Source organism: Calonectris borealis, chromosome 3, assembly GCF_964195595.1.
Source record: "Calonectris borealis chromosome 3, bCalBor7.hap1.2, whole genome shotgun sequence".
NCBI lineage: Eukaryota > Metazoa > Chordata > Aves > Procellariiformes > Procellariidae > Calonectris > Calonectris borealis.
Genome location: NC_134314.1, coordinates 22,552,667 through 22,560,004, shown reverse-complemented (window position 1 = coordinate 22,560,004; position 7,338 = coordinate 22,552,667).

Sequence of the window (7,338 nt, the reverse complement as noted above, 5' to 3'; positions counted from 1 at the left end):
GCTTTTGGTATAGCTGCCTTGGAGACGGAGGAAACTAAACAGCTGTCCACCTTGCCCGGTCTCTCAGAGGATCCTTCTGTTGTGGGGTTGTTGAGGGTTGAAGAACAACAGGTACCAATCGCTACCACAACAGTGCACTGGCGGCAATATCGCACCAACCGAGATTCCCTGATCCCTATCCATGAGCTGATTCGTCGACTGGAGAGCCAAGGAGTGATCAGCAAGACTCGCTCACCCTTCAACAGTCCCATATGGCCAGTGCGAAAGTCTAATGGAGAGTGGAGACTAACAGTAGACTACCGTGGCCTGAACGAAGTCACGCCGCCACTGAATGCTGCTGTGCCGGACATGCTAGAACTTCAATACGAACTGGAGTCAAAGGCAGACAAGTGGTACGCCACCATTGATAACGCTAATGCGTTCTTCTCCATCCCTTTGGCGGCAGAGTGCAGGCCACAGTTTGCTTTCACTTGGAGGGGCGTCCAGTACACCTGGAACTGACTGCCCCAGGGGTGGAAACACAGCCCTACCGTTTGCCATGGACTGATCCACACTGCACTGGAACAGGGTGAGGCTCCAGAACACCTGCAATACATTGATGACATCATCGTATGGGGCAACACAGCAGAAGAACTTTTTGAGAAAGGGGAGAGAATAGTCCAAATCCTTCTGAAGGCCGGTTTTGCCATAAAACAAAGTAAGGTCAAGGGACCTGCACAGGAGATCCAGTTTTTAGGAATAAAATGGCAAGATGGACGTTGTCAGATTCCAATGGATGTGATCAACAAAATAACAGCCATGCCCCCACCAACTAGCAAAAAGGAAACACAAGCTTTCTTAGGCGTTGTGGGCTTTTGGAGAATGCATATTCCAGATTACAGCCTGATTGTAAGCCCTCTCTATCAAGTGACTTGGAAGAAGAACGATTTCAAATGGGGCCCTGAGCAACAACAAGCCTTTGAACAAATTAAACAGGAGATAGTTCATGCAGTAGCCCTTGGGCCAGTCCAGGCAGGACAAGATGTAAAGAATGTGCTCTACACCGCAGCCAGGGAGAATGGCCCTACCTGGAGCCTCTGGCAGAAAGCACCAGGGGAGACTCGAGGTCGACCCTTAGGGTTCTGGAGTCGGGGATACAGAGGATCCGAGGCCCGCTACACTCCAACTGAGAAGGAGATATTGGCAGCATATGAAGGGATTCGAGCTGCTTCAGAAGTGGTTGGTACGGAAGCACAGCTCCTCCTGGCACCCCGACTGCCGGTGCTGGGCTGGATGTTCAAAGGGAGGGTCCCCTCTACACATCATGCAACCGATGCTACGTGGAGTAAGTGGGTCGCACTGATCACACAACGGGCCCGAATAGGAAACCCCAGTCGCCCGGGAATCTTGGAGGTGATCACGAGCTGGCCAGAAGGCAAAGATTTTGGAATATCCCCAGAGGAGGAGGTGATGCGTGCTGAAGAGGTCCCACTGTATCATAAACTACCAGAAAACGAGAAGCAATATGCCCTGTTCACGGATGGGTCCTGTCACCTTGTGGGAAAACATCGGAGGTGGAAAGCTGTGGTATGGAGTCCTATACGCCAAGTTGCAGAAACTGCTGAAGGAGAAGGTGAATTGAGCCATTTTGCAGAGGTGAAAGCCATCCAGCTGGCCTTGGACATTGCTGAACAAGAAAAATGGCCAGAACTTTATCTCTATACTGACTCAGGGATGGTGGCAAATGCCCTGTGGGGGTGGTTGCAGCAGTGGAAGCAGAACAACTGGCAGCGCAGAGGTAAACCCATCTGGGCTGCCGCATTGTGGCAAGATATTGCTGCCCGGGTAGAGAACCTGACTGTAAAAGTACGTCACGTAGATGCTCATGTACCCAAGAGTCGGGCCACTGAAGAACATCAAAACAACCAGCGGGTGGACCAGGCTGCTAAGATTGAAGTGGCTCAGGTGGATCTGGACTGGCAACATAAGGGTGAACTGTTTATAGTTCGGTGGGCCCATGACGCCTCAGGCCATCAAGGAAGAGATGCAACATATAGATGGGCTCGTGATCAAGGGGTGGACTTGACCATGGACGCTATTGCACAGGTTATCCATGAACGTGAAACATGTGCTGCAATCAAACAGGCCAAGCAAGTAAAGTCTCTTTGGTATGGAGGACGATGGTTGAAATACAAATATGGGGAGGCCTGGCAGATTGATTATATCACACTCCCACAAACCCGCCATGGCAAGCGCTATGTGCTCACCATGGTGGAAGCAACCACCAGATGGCTAGAAACATAGCCCATGCCCCATGCCACTGCCCGGAACACCATCTTGGGCCTTGAAAAGCAAGTCCTATGGCGACATGGCACCCCAGAAAGAATTGAGTCAGACAACGGGACTCATTTCCGCAACACCCTCATAGACACCTGGGCCAAAAAGCATGGCATTGAGTGGGTCTATCACATCCCCTGCCATGCATGGGCCTCTGGGAAAATCGAACAATACAATGAACTGCTAAAGACTACTCTGAGAGCAATGGGTGGTGGGACATTCAAGCATCGGGATACACATTTAGCAAAAGCCACCTGGTTAGTCAACACTAGGGGATCTTTCAGTCGAGCTGGCCCTGCCCAATCAAGACTCTTACGTACTGTAGATGGAGATAAAGTCCCTGTCGTGCACATAAGAATATGCTGGGGAAGACGGTCTGGGTTACTCCTGCCTCTGGCAAGGGAAAACCCATCTGTGGGATTGCTTTTGCTCAAGGACCTGGGTGCACTTGGTGGGTGATGCGAAAGGATGGGGAAGTCCGGTGTGTACCTCGAGGGGATTTGATTCTGGGTGAAAATGGCCAATGAACTGAATTGTATGATGTTAATTGTTCTATGATATTGTATATCATTATTACTATGGTTGCTATCAATGGTATAGCAGTAAAAATCACCCAGATTAATAAAGAATGAACTCCGATGAAACTGAGCGAAGTGCATCAATGATAGAACCGGACAAGCACAGCAAGAATGGAATCAGAATTGGCTTCAGGATGCAACAATCCAATACCACACACCATCTCTCCTGCCCTGAAAGACTGTTATGACAGATGGAGCCCAAAGTCATGGACTAAATGAACTCAATGGACATTTCAGAGGGATGGCCCATAGACTAAGGGAATGATATCTCTGTGTGTGTATATATATATAAAGACAAGAAAGGTGGTGGTGATTAATTGGAATGTATTGAAAAATGTGAGACTAGGCATGACGTAAATGGTATAGAATAAGGGGTGGATACTGTCCTGGTTTCGGTTAAATTTTGAGTTAATTAGAGTTAAATTTCTTCCTAGTGCTGTGTTTTGGATTTAGTATGAGGAGAATGTTGATAACACACTGATGTTTTCAGTTGTTGCTAAGTACCCTGCTAGTCAAGGACATTCAGGTTCCATGCTTTACCAAGCATGCAGGGGGCTAGAAGGGAGCATAGCCAGGACAGCTGGCCCAGCTGGCCAACAGGGTATTCCATGGCATGTGACGTCATGCTCAGTATATGAATGGTAGGCGTGTTCTAGGAAGTAGTGATCACTACTTGGTTATCGGTCAGTGCGGGTGGTGAGCAATTGCATTGTGCATCACTCATTTTGTATATTCTATCACTATTATCACTATTATTATTATTATTATTATTATTATTATTATTACTACTACTACTACTACTACTACTACTACTACTACTACTACTGCTATTTTCCCTTCCTTTTCTGTTCCATTAAACTGTCTTTATCTCAACCTACAAGTTTTTCTCACTCTTACCCTTCCGATTCTCTCCCCATCCCACTGGCTGCGTGGTGTTTGGCTGCCTGCTGGGTTAAACCACGACAGAGCTGAACTTTTGCTGGATAGACTTGGTAGATAGAGTCTTGTTACCATCAATGTATATTCTGCGGTATGCTTTTATTCTGGAAAAAAGAGTTAGCTGGATGACAGTAAATTGGACAGTGAACAGCCTCACAAGGAAAAACTTGCATGCACTGAACAAACTCAGACCAGTGAAGAAGCTACATCATCTTAACACACATCTAAGGCTCTAGAAGTGCTTTCCTATAGGTGATAGAGAGAGCTTAGGAACTAATTAGAACTCAGGTTTGAAAATATGGGTAGGGGGAAAACACAGTTTAGGGAGACTACGGAAACTGTTAACAGAGGAACAAGACTACTTCCCTTTACCTTTCTCCAGTTAAAAGCAATGAAAGTTATCACAAATGAATATAGATGGTAAGGCTTTAATCATCTCGGACTTACCTCAAAAAAACTTATTTAGGCCTCTAAACTATTATGAGGAATATTTCTGAGTCCACTGGAAACCAAGCAAAATACAAACTCATGCTGAGGGTGAGAATAAATTAAGTTTGCATTCTTTTTGTCCTTCAACTGTGACATTTACAACAAGCATTTCAGTGCCCGAAAGAATAAACCTTAGGCCACAGACAGCAGGGAAGATGCATTCAAATGCTCCTAGCAGACAAATCATTTGATATTTTATAAAATGGGTAAAAACTTTCTTGCAAACTTGTCATCAATACGTGTATGTATTAGTGAAAACACACCAGCTAGACATGTCAGAAGGAAGATTCTTTGTAGTGCACATTGCAAAACTGATCTGCTGGTCCAGACCCATCGGTAATCACATCCAGAGAAAAATGCTCAGAGGTGCAACAGAAAAAAATATTTCTGGACACCATGGAATTCAAAATTTGAAGCCTATAATATGGTAATCCATAAGATTTCCTCCAAGAAAGAATTCTACTTTGACTATTTAGGATGGTGAAACATTTAATGTTAAAATCATTTATGATCAAATTACCTGATGATGTTGAACACAGAGCATACAGTCCTAACTATTACACTTTGGGAATTACCTTGCTCAAAATAAAGCCCACGAAGACTGACAGGAAATTGGGCTGCCATATATAAAATATAGTCACAAAATAAATATAGAAAGTACCTGTATTATATATAGAGAAATTACTATTGCCTGATTAACTATGCTTGAGCAATAAAAATAGTTGGTTTATATGCTGAAGGTAACTGCTTATATGAGCAAGATGATGAATTGAACCTGCTCAACACCACAGCAGAAGTACTTTGCCTGTAATCTCTGTACCTCTTATTAAGTATCCCCTTGAGGGAACCCCATGGCTCCATAACCCATTTTTTCTCTTCTAGTACAGATACCTACTGATTTGGTCCTACAGACATCTATCCTACCAACCCCCCACGAAAAACCAGATGCCAGGCACCTCATAACTGGTCTACAAACACATTTAATACTTTGTGCTAGAGGCACCATCTTCTTCAATATCTTCTTTTTCTTCTGGATCTGGGTCAGGTATCCTGTAGCAAAGGAACACACGGACTTTCTTTCATGGAAAACCTCTCTTACCAGAACGTAAGCATCTCTTGGGTGCCTCTGTTTATCTCTTGGTTTTTGTTCCTAGACCTACTGCAGAAAACCTGCTACATAACTACCTGTTCCTTACAGAATCATGCACACTGCCTTTTACTGTAAAGCTCATAACTAAACCACTTTCGGAATTAGTCTAAGCCCACTGACATGGGTTGATCCAGCCTGTGTCAAAGGCATGTAGAATCAGGCAGTAGAGTTCTGTAGTGCTTCAAGGTTTGTTTTTGACAACCAATGGCTTTTCTTGCATTAGGCTAATCCACCGAATCTTCTCTTTCCCATATTATATTTAGAGGAAGAAGGGAATTTTGCAGGTATGAGATACACTTCCCATTTAATATTTGCCCTTCAAAATGTGGCTTGGATTTAGTAATTAATCAGTAATTAATTTAGTAATTAATCAGTACTATCCTGCAGAGTCTACAGACTACCATGAACACTTACATTAGACAACCTTCATTTTTCCCGAATTAAGCTAAGTCAATCCAAGAAACTGAATTTACATAAACAATAAAAAGATTTAACTGTGCAAGTTCATAAATTCTGACAGTGTCATGGAAGCAGACACTTGGGATGAGTAAAGAAGCTTTAACAACTCTACGCAAAGGCAAGTATACTGGCAGAAAAAGCAGCCAGCATTCTGGAAATGACTAATGAATTACTACAGCACAATTCTGCTAGTGGATGCTTCAGCTTGTACTGCATAACTAAAGTGCAGCAACAGGGTATAATAAGTGCAGGCATGATTCTTTGTGAATATGTGGCATAGCTTCTGAGTCTATGATATTATTATTAATCCTGTTCACTGCGTCTTGATATTAGATGATTCAGTGTTTCCTTGCTTAATAAGCAATAGATGCAGTCTCTGAAAGATAGGCAAACACAGAATTTGCTTTCTCACCTCAAATTGGCAGATGCTACAACAGTTCTTCTGAAGGCATATATTAACACTCCATTCAGCTACATAAGGTTATGTAACTCTTTCCAACTGGTCGGAAAATACTTTCTATAAAAATACCTGCGAGCAGTATGGATCCGTTTGGTGGTGGGATCCGTCTGAACACAGATCACATACATCGGTCTTGTCTATGAGACAAAGAATATGAAGGATTTTCACTGAAAGGTAGTAAACACATTTGACTATAACTTCAGTCTCTTCTGTCTCATATTGAGTTTGTTTATCAAAAATGTGTGGCCCAGTCTAAAAGAAATCCAGAAACTTTTGCCAATAAGTGGAGCGGAATGATTTTTGCCAATGAGTGGAGTGGATTTCTAGAATGATCCGGAAACTTTTGTCAATGAGTGGAGTGGAATGATTTTCTAATGATGATAAGTCTTCCTCTATACTAGGCTTAATCTTGCCATTCAGATGGGATAACTTAAAGCTAAACAGTACCTGATAGATTAGTAGATTATAACAGCAGATCAACTGCAACTTGGTTGCTGGAAAGATCACACAAACTAATTTTCCATCTGATACTCATGGCACTGTTAGAAGAAACAGTGGATTTAACAAAATATATTTTCAAGTGGGGAAAAGCCGAGACTGAAGAAGCATCATTATCATCTTGGCATTAACTCCATGTAAGAGGCAACTTCAGCATAACCAGCAATGAGAAGGAAACTAAACTGGTTCTCGAAAACTCCAAGTCTCATTCTCACCTCTGCTCTGATTTGTCACGTCAACTTTCAAGTCAATATCTGCATCTGTAAGATGAAGTTGATTTACAAAAATATTCAAAATTAAGGTGAAATCTGAGAATGATAGTGCTATACATCACTACTACATATATCCTACAGAAATATCTTCCCTATCATACTGTTAATAATTTACTCTACTTACTCAGTAATTTACTCTATGTTGCTCTTTCCTTAAGGATTAAACATTCAAAAAAT